The sequence below is a fragment of the Choloepus didactylus genome, chromosome 2 (genome assembly GCF_015220235.1).
Source record: "Choloepus didactylus isolate mChoDid1 chromosome 2, mChoDid1.pri, whole genome shotgun sequence".
NCBI classification, from domain to species: domain Eukaryota; kingdom Metazoa; phylum Chordata; class Mammalia; order Pilosa; family Megalonychidae; genus Choloepus; species Choloepus didactylus.
The window spans coordinates 162331863-162346107 of record NC_051308.1 but is presented as its reverse complement, the minus strand read 5'-3'; the positions used below and the strand labels follow the sequence as shown (position 1 = coordinate 162346107).

At 36.9% G+C, this 14245-nt stretch overlaps 1 protein-coding gene across 1 annotated transcript in view; it reads left to right on the top strand.

The window, feature by feature from the left end:
- Nucleotides 1-2573: 2573 nt before the first annotated feature.
- Nucleotides 2574-14245, top strand: part of ADGRL2 (adhesion G protein-coupled receptor L2) — a 502012-nt gene continuing 490340 nt past the window's right edge. The window contains exon 1 of the mRNA XM_037826794.1: nucleotides 2574-2631. The gene's annotated coding sequence lies outside the window, so the exon portion shown is untranslated. The remainder of the gene's footprint in view (nucleotides 2632-14245) is intronic.

The window sequence follows — 14245 nt, the reverse complement described above, 5'->3', positions numbered from 1 at the left end:
TCAAATATGAAGTCCTACTTAAAAAAAATAGAAGTCTGACTATGAGTTTGAAAGCTATATTCATTACTACAAATAACAATTACTCTGAATAACTTTGTAATTCACATCTACAAAAAACTGAACTTTTTATTACAGATGAAAATATATGCCTGCTTCACAAAATTATGCAATCAAGTGTCCATCATTTCACTGAAATGTTAATCTTGTGCCCATTCCTTACCACAAAAATGGAGAAATTGGCAAGAAAAACACCTAAAGTGGTATTTTCTTCCTTTCGCATTTTCAACCATAGCCTAAGATTGTATCCCAGTCTGTAATTGTACTTAACCAAGGGCAGACAAGAATTAGAGATCAATCTGTCTAGGAAATTTTCCTGTTACTCTTTGTGGAACTTTTGCAGCTTTATTGGACTCTAACCATAAAACATGGTGCTAGGGCACAAAATACAGTGTATGAGAGATTTGCCCTACACTGCATCCAAGGGCTGTCATTTTGATACTGTTTTGCTAAGAGCAGGGTCTTATCTGTGAAACCTGGTGAGAGCATTCAGGCAACGTCACATTGTGGAAGGAATGTGTCCATTGCTCATCCACCATTTTAAGGCCAAATTTTGCAACCTCAGTCAGCAATCCAGTCACAGCCTTTGCACTCAGAAAGTACTTCTTCATCCTGTGCCATTCCATGACAAACTTACAGAATAAGCTGAAAAACTAAAAATTACTGGTCTCCAAAAATGTATTCTTTTGCTCTCTCACTAGTAATTTACATAATGTGTAACAGGTCTGTATTCTTCACAATGTAGGTCAATAAAGGATATTAGTGATATTTACAAACCTCTTTAAATTCAATAAAAACTAATAATTAGTTGTTACAATTATAAAATCTTAAAATGGTTAGCTCACCTTTAAATTCTATCGTTCAAAAAAAGTTCACTAATTTTTTTTTTATTTTAATAGGTAGTCATTTCTTGATAAGCTTTCTTGATGAACCTTATTTCAGTTTTAGGTCAGATTCAGTACTTTTTTCCTATTGTATGTTTGAGACTTATCTGATGGAAAATTCACCCATATACATTCTATTTAATTAGGAAATGATTTTTAAGTATTCAGAACCTATATAAATATTGTGACTTTTAAAGACCAAGCTGAACAAGAGAGCAGTAATTAATTAACAGGTGACAAATTGGCTTCACCATTCACTAACTGCTGCATCTCACCATTCCTATTCTAAGTTAGCTTTTTACTGCCTACAAAATGTTGTTGACTGGAGTATGAACACTCAAAGCAGAGGGAAAGATATTTCTTGGTAGCCAAATAAATACTAACTGCTTGAATAGTAATAGTTAATAAATAATAAATATGTATGCCATTAAAAATAAATGAGGTAAATTTAATATATTCATTGCATTAAAAGTGAAATGAATGCTTATATGCTATAAAGTTGGGATGGTCTGGAATCCTCCAATCACGCTTCTGTTGCCAGGGTAGGTGAGTCTCAGAGAGTGAGAAGAAATCAGGAGGCCCATGTATGGCTGGAGTTTGCAGAAGCTGAGAGAAGCGGACAGTAGTTGCTGGGGGAGGGGAGTGTAGATCCTGTCACCAATATATCAAAATTAAAGTTTCTTCTTCTGCCACCAATGGTAAGCAGACACTTGCATTGCTTCTGGGAATATAAAGCATTTCTTTTGGATCTTTTATCATTGGCAGTTGATACCAAAGCAAGTCAGGTAAACTTTTCCTTAAGCTTTCAGGAAAGAATAATTGACCGTTGAAAAAGAACGACTTTCAAAGACCATTAGAGCAAACAAAAATATTTGTATAATCTGTGTTTTTAATATATGACCACTTCAAAATTGAGGGATATAATTACCTAAGAGTAAAGAAAATTCCCTGAGCCATTTTATTTTTTATGTTTAAAATATTTCTTGAGTTCATGTTAATATTAACTTCATAAACTCCTCTTATTTTGGTATATTCATTGCAGACGAAAGCACTCAACCTCCCTTCTACCCGTAAAGACTACCTTCTGACTTGCCCTGACATCTGCGTTTTCCAGAGAAACAGAGGCTCAGCTTTTAAGGGTCGGAGTTTGACCCTTTCCCTCCCACTACTAGAGCACAAAGACACGGGGTTCCTAAGCGATGGTGGCAGCTTTCCAATGGCTAACCTATACTTTTACATTTAAAGTAAGCAGGTGGCATCAATGGACTATCTAATGACTAACAAGATAAGAGAGCAATTGACCTTTTTATTAACCCGTTTCCTCAGATGGGTGGCAGCCTGTTCCTTCCTCCTGGGTTCAGTTGTGTTGCTCAGTTCCAGGAATCAGTTTAGACGCTTTCCCTTTTGGTCTCAGCAAATACCTAAAGCACATGGGGCAAAAACGCTGATATTCCTTCTCACCTAAAATTCTGCCCTCTCCTTACTACCAAATTGGTAAATGCCTTCATAATTTCAGTCTGATAGAAAATAGTATTTTGTTCACATGCTAATGTATCTGCAGTTCTACTGATATTTTTTTTGTGCTGAATATGGACGATGGGTTTGTTTGTCTTCCTTCCAGGTCACAGACCACTTACCCTAAACCCGACAACTAGTTCTGAAGGGCATGGAGCCTACATAAATTCATAAGGTAAATGATTAACTTCAAAACAAGACATACTGGATTCAATTATAGAATGAATTAGAGCATTGTGTAAGTGTGTTGTGTTTTATCTATTGGTGATTTTCTAAGTTATGATATTGGGTCATCTTTAAGTAGAGGGCAGAAGAATGATCCTGGGTAGGGCTTGGGGAAGAAGCCAAGTCTGTGGTTCCCTCTCCTCATAAGGCAGGTTATCTGTTGGTTGTTGCTTAAGTCTGGCTACGTATCTTGCAAAGTATTCTCGTGATCTTAAGAGAGTCCTGCTTTAGAGTGTCCCTGGACATCACAAATCACATGGTCAAATGGAGATTGATTAGAACTGTCATTTTCATATGAGGAAGCCAGGATTATTAAGATGCATTCCTTAGCAGAAGTAGGAAGAGGCACAATATTACCCATTGAATCTGCTTCTACCAGAGTTGGTGTTAGATGAAGAAGTATGGGGTAAGAGATTTGTGGAAGGCAGCCTCATATTTCCACTTCTTTGAATCAGGGTCATCATTTGCTTTCCTGGTTGTTATTAAGGAATTGTATATTCCTAAGTGCTATTGCTTCTATATTAAGGTGAACTCATACAAGATCTTTGATTCTAACTATAGCAAAATGATTAAAAGCCTAGGCTTGGGAGCCAAATTGTCCTAGTTCAAATTGTGGTTCTGCCATGTACTAGCCCTGTGAACAAAGGCTTCAGTTTTCTCATCTGCAAAGTGGGAAAAACAATAATATCTACTTCCAAGAGCTGAGGTGTAGTCTACACAAGTTAGTAGATGTAAAGCACTTAAATATTGCCTGGCACCTAGTGAGCACTAAATTTACTGAGAAACTAAAATGCTTTTGTTCTACCTGCTTACTTTATTTGTTTCACTTTCTCAATTCTCCTTTAGTCCACAAATTTGGTGACGGTGAGAATTATTAAGGGAGTCAAACTCCTTATTCCCTCTTAGCAGCCTCTCTCCTGAAGTATTACCCCTTTCATGTAAATACCAGGAAGGAAAATAATTGGCATCCCATTGTCCTTTAAAGGGGTCCCTGCTAGCCCTAGGTGGTGTGACGTGTAAAATGACCCAAGAGCAGGGCGCCTGCCAGCTCGGCGCACAGTGTAGTCAGAGAATCAATTAGAAAGCTCCTCGCCATTGCAGAAACATGCAAACATCAATTGGCATAGAATTTCAGGAAGCAGAATAAAAAGGAACCTACAAAACAAAAAGCCTTTCAGGGGGATGGAGTCACCATTTCTCTAAATCACAAGCGGATGATTATGATCACTATTAGAGCTTAATGAGCCTGTATATGGCTAATGACTTCATCCCTCCAGCAGATTTGCCAATAATCCACGTTTCCACTGGCATTCGTCCTTCTCTCCTAAGAAGCAATGCTATGGTGCTAATTGGTCAGAAGAGAACAAGTCATTGGATTTCCCCCTCCTCCATCAACAAAAGCATATTTCTCAATTCTACCATCAACATGTTTCCTTTGATGATTAAAGGTATCAGCTCAGATAAAAAAGAAAATAAAATCAGGGTATTGTAGAATCCTGGAACACCTGACTTCACTTCAAAATTAATTAATCATTAACTGGTTTCTGACCTGCTTTTCTTGCCTCCAAATTGTCATTGATCACTATCTTATTTCAAAAGATAATTTTAAAGATAACATATGGAATTGCTCTTTTAACACAATAAAAGTAAGGATATCATTTGTTTCAATTAAGTTAGATGCTTGGTATAAATGCTGTCATTTATTATGCCATATTTTTATTTTAATAACCCAAATGTAGAAGATGATATTTATAAGGTTTGAACAAGTTATCTGCTGAGCCATTTTAGAACTATTAACTAGAAGAAGTCAGGCCTAAGTTGATGTTAGAATCTTTTTTTTTTTTTTAAATTAACAACACTATTACAATGTTTGGTGCTAAATCATTTACAAGGGCAAAACTGATGATATCTTGTGAAGAAAAGGTATTACTAATAGGTTATTTATTGGAAGAGAGAAATTTTTTGTAAGAACAATAGATACCATTTCCATCATGATTCTTACTTGAATTTTCATGTGAATATGTCTTTCATTTTTCAATTTTCAAAATATAATCTAGTAAATATAATAGAGCATAAAGGTATATACTATTAAAAGCAAGGCAAATAATAGTTACCAGAAAAGGGATAATGTAACCTTTAAGACAATACTTTTGTGTAATACTTCTAGAAATTCTACATTATTTTATGTTTCAATGTTCCAGCATAATTTTTCTGGGGTCTTTATGCTATAAATAAACTATGATTGCTATGGTAATGTAAGGAATATGAATGGATAGTGTCTATTCCCTGTGACCAGAATTTCAGCAGAGTATCATGGTTAAAAATACATAGCAGGGATAGCATTTCTGGGTTCTAGTCCCAAATCTGCATCTGTACTCTCTAAGTGATCCTAAGCAATTAACATTGATCTGATTAAAATTTTTGAGATACAATTTGGAGAAATGGATAAAGGGACCTCAAGAATGAAGGCTGATTTTTAGAAAAAACTTCCAAGCCACAAAAATGTTTAGCAGATTGTGACATGCACTAAATCCACCTTCTGCTGTGGACCTTTCCTTACAACTATCCGCCTACTTCCCTTGCCTCTCTGATCCCATCATTTCAAGAACGAAACGGTTAGTTTAAAATGGATCCTCATCATATTCACTGAAAACTAAAAGTCACTAGAAATTGCAAGCAAAATTTAATTTTTAGTGTTATTTTCTTAATGTTAGGAGAAATTTAAAAAAAAACTGATAATTTTTTGGAGGTCTATTATGTGTGCAAAATTGTTCAACAAAGATGTATAAAGAAAATGTAATGTGTGGCCCATACTCTCTGTAATTTATCTGTATAGGTAAAATTGACATATGAAAAATAAATATTAATGTTAGAAAAAATATATATGCTCAACTTATTATTATAAATTCTGAATTTTGTAGGAGTTCTGAGGGAAAAGGTGGCATCCAGGATGGGGTTTAGTAATGAATAGAATTTGGATATGTAGTGCTTCTCTGGGTTAAATAACCAGTGATACTATGGATTTACATTATCCAGGGTCCATGTAATGAGCTGTTTGACCACTTAAAGCAGGCAAAAGACTGATTGGTAGGGCTTGTAAGTCCTAGCAAATAAGTCTTTCACTTTTCTCTATCCAGTGACAGCATGAATCCCCAGCTTAGCTGAAGTTGGAGGCTCTCTCTTCACACCGTAACAGTGAAGATTGCTGGATGGGTGGAAAGAACTAATTCTCTCCTTGAGAACAGCTGAGTTCAGCCCTTTAAAGGCCAAAGTTGGGCTTGGGTACAAAGTCCACTAACTAATACCGTCTCCTTGAAATAAAAACCCAGAATCTGTGACCTTCTCTACTTGATGTATTGACTTCATTAGCTCTCCCCACAGGCCCTCATCAAGCTGCTTTTATTGGGTTTCTGACCAGCCCCAAAATGAACCCGTTGAAAAAGCTGGTACCATTGACCTTGACAGAGAGGGGTTTGAGAAGGAAGAATAGTCTATTTCAGACTAAGTACTATGAATTAACCATTTGCATCTAAGAAAAAACGACATCATTTTCAGATTAAAAATCCAAATGCTTGAGTCACTCAAAGGAAGCTAAAAATTATACATTGGTCTTGAAATGAAAAGTCACATTGTGTTGTGAAAGTAAATTCTAAGCATATAGATGAGATTGATAATCCTAGCTACCATTTATTCAGTTTTTTTATATGCCTGGTATTCAGTTACATTCTTTATTTGATGTATTATCCCATTTGATTCTCACCAAGTTTGTATTTAGAAGGTGGTATTATTCTTGGTTTAAAGACAAAGAAATGAGTCTCAGAAAAGTAATTTGTGCAAGTTTAAGAAGTAGCAAGTGGCAACACCAGGATTTGAATCAACGTCTTTCTGAGGTCAAAGACCATCTCTTTCCATTATGTGTACTGCCTTTCAGACAATGCTGCCTAACAGTCTAATGATGCTTTAGTTATATACTCAGGTATACCAGGAAGCTGGCTGAGTTGACAGTTTTATTGCATGTATGTGCATTAACATCAACCCATACTTATTCTTTAGTCCCATGAAGTCAATGAATGTTTTTCAAGTAGATGGGCTCCAGATTCAGAAAAATCAATGAATATTTGAGTAAGCAAGTGAATCATGAAGAGTAAACGCATTATAGGTGCTTTTTCTTGGAAGTAACAAGAAAGCTATAGTGTTTATAAAGAAGGCCCAATGCCAATGACTTAGAACCCCCAAAGTAGAAATCAATCTGACTCTTTGTTAGGTTGATTTTTCTCATGCCATAAATTTCTTTCCCAATGAAGTTTCTTAATTTTGACATTCAAAATACAGAATCCTGTTCATGGTTCTTTACATTAAAATTCAAGGCCCATTTACTTGCTAATGTCTTCCATTTATTATTCACTTTCATGTGAGGTTACTTTGCTTGTTTTCACAGTTTTCATGCTTCTACACACTTTCTAACAGACTTTTCTCATCTTCCATTGATCTTACCTTTCCTTCCTCATGCCTATCAAATATTCACTGGACTCAGCTTCCAGGATCTGAAATTCTGATTTTTCCCAAAGCTTTCCTGATTAATTAGGTATAAAACACTACAGTGCTTCTATGGAAACCATTTTTCCTATATAGCCAAAGCATTACCGGTGGTAAAATGTATTCATACTGTACACAGCAGTACTTTCAATTTTAAATTGCATTTTTCACTTATCTGTTTTCTTATGGTTATAGTAGAAATGCTATTGTAGAAAATTTGTAAATATCAAAATATACAAGGAAGGAAATAAAAGCCATTGTTTATGCTAAAACCCAAAGAACAGCATTATTAACATTTTGTTGTATTTCTCTCTATCCCTATTTTTTTTCAACGCATTTGGTTGCCCTTTAACTTAAACTCTTCCTGCCTTAATATATTTTTGTTCTGCTTTCTTTCCCCTAGAATCAGAACCACTTAAATTTGGATTCACTCAGGTCCCTGGATTCATCAGTGCCAAGATCTGACAGTTAGTAATCTAGTGAAGCATTGACTTGCAGAAGCCTAGAAGTATTCATATTTCTGGGCTTGTTTACAAAGATATAACTCCTATATGGTCTCTTGGGTGCAAATCCTGGGTAATTCTTCTCTTCCCCTCCATCCTATATCAATTTCTCTTAAATTAAAACTATCCTTTTCTTTATAAGCCAAAGATGCTTCATTTTTATAGAGGCTAAGAAAATATATTAATATTAAATAATAAAACAGTGCATATCGTTATAAAATAATACTTCTATCTTCTTGATTCCTATAAATTATAGATCTAAGAAATTATTTTGTGTTCATGTTGTGTTGTAAATTCCCTCTGTATGTCCTCTCCCCTGTTTGGGCCCATGTCAGCTGTATGGAAGATGAAAGTTTCTTGTTCAGTTTGCACCTTCTAGGTAGCTAGCCTTTAATTGGTATTTTTACCAGCTCATTTAATCAAGACCTCACTGGTTTTTATCTGGTGAACATACATTGTCTGAAATCTTAACTTTCTCCTTCTGGCTTAAGTGCCCATTTTTTAGTTCAAATTTTTATCATTTACCCCTTTAGAAAGGACTTTGCTCATTGACAATTGCTATGCATCACATTTCTTCCACCTATCAAAAATAATGTTTGATTATTACACCCTGTATTTGGGCATTTAAACAGTTTTGTTTTTGTCTTTGTTTTTTTTAAAAAAGTGCATTTAAAATATGACCCTCACTGGAGAAACGACATTACACAGTCTTGCTGAACATCTTTCTCAAAATTCCCCTAATACAAAATGTGTCCCCAGCACCCAGCACAAGTATGTCATCATTAGCTTTTTTTAAATGAGTAAATAATGAACTTCCAGGCATCAAAGCCCATCTTCCAGCAGACAGGAGTGCTGACTTGGAGCTAAAGTTTTCCATGTTTGGATGAGATGCAAAACCCTTCATTCTGCAAAAATATGGAAAATCGCTAAGTATATTCATGCATCTATAGTGTAAATTTTATAGATGAAGATAAAGGAGCTAAGGTTTGCAGCAATGAGGACAAGCCTGAGAAATGAACAGTTGTGAGTTGTGTGAACGGTGAGATTTCTACAATAAGGTTCAAGAAGACAATTGCGAAGTGTCAGGACAATCAAGATACCATATGTATTAGTTAGGGTTCTCTAGGGAAACAGAATCAATGAGAGGTGTCTCTGATTATCAAATTGTAAAAGTGACTCACGCAACTGTGGGTATGCACGAGTCCAAATTCTGTACAGCCGTCAACAAACTGTCAACTCCAAGGAAGATGTCCGATGAACTCTTCAGGAAAAGTACCGGCAACTGCGACGAACTCCTCAGGAAATGAACTGGTATCTTTGACAAACGTGTTCGATGAAGTCCTCAGGAAACGAACCGGCAACTTCGATGAACTCCTCAGGAAATGCTTCACTGGGCAGCTGAAGAAGAAGTGAAGGTCCTCTATCTGTCTTGCTTATAAGTCTTCAACTGATTAATTGGATCAAATCCAACCAATTGCATTCTCTCATTGTGGAAGGCACGCCCTTTGGTGAGTCATCAGTCACAGCTGCAGTCAATTGACTGATGATTTAATAAACCAGCCTGTTGGTTTATTAACCAGCCTCAAACGTCCTCACAGCAATTGTTAGGCCAGTGTTTGCTTGACCAGACAGCTGGGTCACCTGGCCAAGTTGACACATGAACCTAACCATCACAGTCCACCCCTTGTCAACTTGGCAGAGTGGCCCGTACCAAAATCTGTTCTGGTTTGCTAATGCTGCTTGAATGCAAAACACCAGATATGGATTGGCTTTTATAAAAAGAGGGTTTATTTGGCTACACAGTTACAGTCTTAAGGCCATAAAGTGTCCAAGGTAACACATCAGTAATTGGGTACCTTCACTGGAGGATGGCCAATGGCATCTGGAAAACCTCTGTTAGCTGGGAAGGTACGTGGCTGGCGTCTGCTCCAAATTTCTGGTTTCAGAATGGCTTTTTCCCAGGACGTTCCTCTCTAGCAAGCTTGCTCCTCTTCAAAACGTCACTCACAGCTGCACTAAGTTCCTTCTCTTTGAGTCAGATCATTTATATGGCTCCACTGATCAAGGCCCACCCTGAATGGGTGGGGCCATGCCCCCATGGGAATATCCCATCAGAGTCATCACCCACAGCTGGGTGGGGCACATTCCAAGCAAATTTAATCAGCACCAAAACGTCTGCCCCACAAGACTACATCAAAGATAATGGCTTTTGGGGGACACAGTACATTCAAACTGGCACACCATACTATTTTAAACTGCAGGGATTCTGCATCACAGCAGATATTGCCAACAAGAGGAGTGTGTTTTCTTGAAGTCTGAACTAATTCCCCTTGTTTTATGCTACTGAATGGTTCATGCGCTCTGGGATCCCCAGGGGGTAAGGGGAAGAAACAAATTAAGTCAAAACTGTGAAGACTTGTTAAAACTACAAGGTGTATCTCGCTCTCTTATTGTCATATGATACTTCGGGAGAAAAAAAAAGTCTCCGGGAATTCCACCATGACTGACTCCATAACAACACACACATGATTAAGTCAAACTTTGAAACATGCAATGAGAGTACAGGGCAAACCAAATAATATGCAGTAGCATAAACTGATCATGGTTTCCTTTCCTGGAAACTGTGTTGCACAAGAGTGAGAAGTAGATGAAAAAACTCCAGGTAAAACAAAGACATCTCTATGTAAATCAGTAAATTTATTGATTAATGAAGAGCCCAGACTTTTCTGTTAAGCACTTTATACGCAGTGATTATGAACATGTCCCTCCATAACAGTTGCCACTAAAGAGTTCCAAGGGGCAGCTCATATATGTGCCTAGAGAAAAAAGGAAATAGAAACATTTTTGAGTTTTGCACCACATAACATATGCAAAAACACACCCTCTCTTAATCCCTTTCTATAAAACTTTATTTATGTAGTTGTAAATTGGAAAATCTCAACCATAAAACTGTATACTAGTAAATATATAATGTTTTAGTGGACTGGTGACTGTGGCTGGTTTGCTTATTTTTGCTTTTCCTGGAAGCAAATGATGTGAAATGATAGGGAATCCATATCTCTAAAGCTAAAGAATAGCTCCCAGTCATTTGTGACACCATTAGCTATGTTGCGATGTCCCTTAAAGACAAAACACATAAAAGTTCTCATGTCACTTACCATTGTGTCAAGGAGAAAACCAAAATGAACTTGCAAAGTCATGCACCAGCTCAATTTTGGAAAGAAAAAAAATCTTCCTTTGAAGGAAATGAAATCAATCCCCAGTTCAAATTAAATTTAGACTATTCTGTGAAGCTCCAATACACAGCTCGAATATCAATCAGTACTTACGGACTTAAGGTACAGGCAAATAATGTTTCATTTAAAAGAAACTGAATGAGGATTACTGACAGAGAAAGTTTTGATGCTATTTTGTCATTAGTTAAATCAAGCCATTATTGGTTCTGTCTTGAACATCTCTATCCTCCATCGCCTTTTTTTTTTTTTTTTTTTTTTTTTCTTGTTTTTAAATGCAGTAGGAGCCCTTTGCCTGATTGGGCTTGTGTCTTCATCTTATTAAAACCTTGTCATGCAAATGTATCATAAGTGTAGCCTGAAGACCTCTGTCTCATGCAAAATTTAGCTTAAATTCTACTGGCATGAAATACTTTGTTATGCACAAACCTTCTGTTTGGTTTGCTGACATTCTTCTTAGTCGGCTCTCCTGGTGATTCATTATCTTGTGATATAGATTTCCAAGTATCATCTTTGTATTGATTTTTATATCTTTAATAACCACTCCACAGAAGATGGCTCCACTGGTGTCATTGATCGCATCAAAAATTCAAGGCTTACAGAAATACTAGAGGGCTAATTGGTAGCAGAACATTTCAGACTTAATCTTAATGCAGTCTTAATCTTCTGCATTAAACCTACCTGAAGGTTTCCTCTTGGAGTCGACAAAGGGAAGTTTAGTGCTCAGTTGAAAAACACCAGGTGAAAGCATGCAAGACCATCACAATAAAAGGACTACAAACTTGAAAATGTCATATGACAAACATTTAGAAATTAAGAAGATTCCTTTCATCTGGGGCTTCCACACTTGTAGTGTTTCTTGCTTTCCCTTTCTATTGCCCCTGGCTTTCCCAAGCCAGATTTGTTTATACATTTTGAAACAGAAACCTTCAAAGGAAAGTCCCCATAATTCTCTACCACGTGCCACCCTGGTGTTTCATAATTTCCCACTTTAACAAATAGAAGGTCTTCCTCTGCAAAAACACAGAGTGAACATTATGTGTGCTTTAGTGACTTCAAACAACAAAGCTAGGATTGTTGATGTAAGGCCAGAAAACCCAGACACCCACTATATGAGCTGATGTACCTTTCTAGCGCCTTGTTTGCAGAGCAACTAGGACTGCTTTAGGTAATCAGAAACTCGAACCAAGGAAGCAGGTAGTTGCTGCAAACCTTAAGGGTAACTTGATCATGAAGTTGAAACTTGGACATTTTATTCTTTCAAAAAAAGTGTTTGAACATCCTCTATGCCAGTCACTGTATCAAGCACAGATGAGTGGGACCTGGTGCCTGCTGTAAGAGAAACTTATTTTCAGTAGCCTGGGGTTGGAACAAAGACAAGGGCATGTAATATAACTAAGAGGCAGGATATAAAAGGATTAACAATGTGGGCTTGGGAATTGGCTGGACATGGATTCTGTTTCACCTTCAACACTGTGCTCCGTGGCACAGCAAAAGTCACTGTCTCACTGAAAAATGACAACCATTGAAAGTTTTTCCCTGTGAGAATAAAATGTGGCCATGCATGCAATCCCCAGTACTGGGGATATTGTCATGTTCCACAATGGATTAGAGAACTGTAAGGGAGGAAGCATGGTTTTTGTTTTGTTGTGTTTTTCTGTAGGAGTTGACATCATTTAAGAAGAGGTGACATTTAAGTTGATAGATTTTAGAAGTTTAATAGCAAAAAAGGAGAAATTTTTAAAACGGGGTTTTGGCAGGGTTTAGAACAAAGAGTATAACACATGCCCTAGTCTGGTATTATCATAGATAGTCATCACATTATCAAATATTGAAGGAAATTTGGAATTTTCAACGCATTTGGAATTAGAGTGAAGATTTTAGAGAGTCTGCAAACAGGAAAGAATGAATCAAGAATGGAGACCATAATGAGCCATTTTTTATATTGAACATGTGGGTACTTGGATCTTGGGATTCAAAAACTTCTTTCATCAGAATTTATAATTGCAAATTTCAAAGTTTCTAATTTAAAAAACGAGTCAACTTCATAAGCAAAAGAAAACTAAATAAGTGAGGCTTTGTGCAAGTAATTTAAGTACAAATGCACTGTTAGAATTTATTCCTGAGATTACCTTCAAAGTGATACTTACTATTTAAGTGTGGATTTTAAACACTCTACTTAGAATATGGTATTTAAAGAAATGGCACATGCTTGTATTATACAATTTTTTTATTTATTTAAATTGTTATTCCTGTTTAAATTGTTATTCCTGGATCTAGACCTTAGATACATACTTGCTTATGAAATTTCAATTTGTACTTTTATCACATCCTCCTTTCCTTATCAGGCTACTGTTCTCAACCAAGGAGAGCAAACCATTCTCAAGCAGTTGCATAACAGATATTTTGACTTCTTCAAGTGTATCTGCCTTCTGAGCTGCCCTCCCTCAAAAGAGGTTCTGATTCTACTATAGTTTCTTAGAGAACTCATCATCCCACTTCCCTGCCTCTTCCTTTTATCCTTTACTTTCTTTCTCCTTTGTTGTATTTCCTCCCATTTCCTTCCTTCCTATCTTTTGTTCTTTTTCCAAGCTTCTACCACTTTTCTTCTACCTCATTTCTCAATCTCTTATTCTCCCTTCCTCCCTTTCCTTTATGTTATGACCCAAATAGAAATTGAGTGCACAGAGCTGTAAGTTTGATTCAAATGTTTTTTACCCTTTTGGATATTTTAAATAGCAGTTAAAGGGTCCCCCATGTGGTGCTGTTCTAGTTTGCTAATGCTGCCATTATGCAAAATACCAGAAATAGATTGGCTTTTATAAAGAGGTTTTATTAGGTTACAAAGTTACAGTCTGAAGGCCATAAACATGTCCAAACTAAGGCATCAACAACAGGGTACCTTCACTGAAGGAGGGCCAATGCCATTCGGAAATTGTTAGCTGGGAAGGCACGGAGCTGGCGTCTGCTTGCTCCCAGGCTGCATTTCAAAATGGTGTTCTCCAAAATGTCTCTAGGCTTGGCTTCTCGGAGCAAACTCTAGGCTAGTATCACCAAAGGGTCAGCAAAAGTCTACTTTCAATGGCCGTCTTCAACATGTCTCTCTAAGCTGCAGCTCTGAGGTCCTCCTGTTTGTGCTCTTATAGGGCTCCGGTAAACTGATAAAGACTCATGCTGAATGGGCGGGGCCACACCTCCATGGAAATAATCTAATCAAAGGTATTACCCACAGTTGGGTGAGTCACATCTCCATGGAAACAACGTAATCAACACTAAAACATCTGCCCCTACA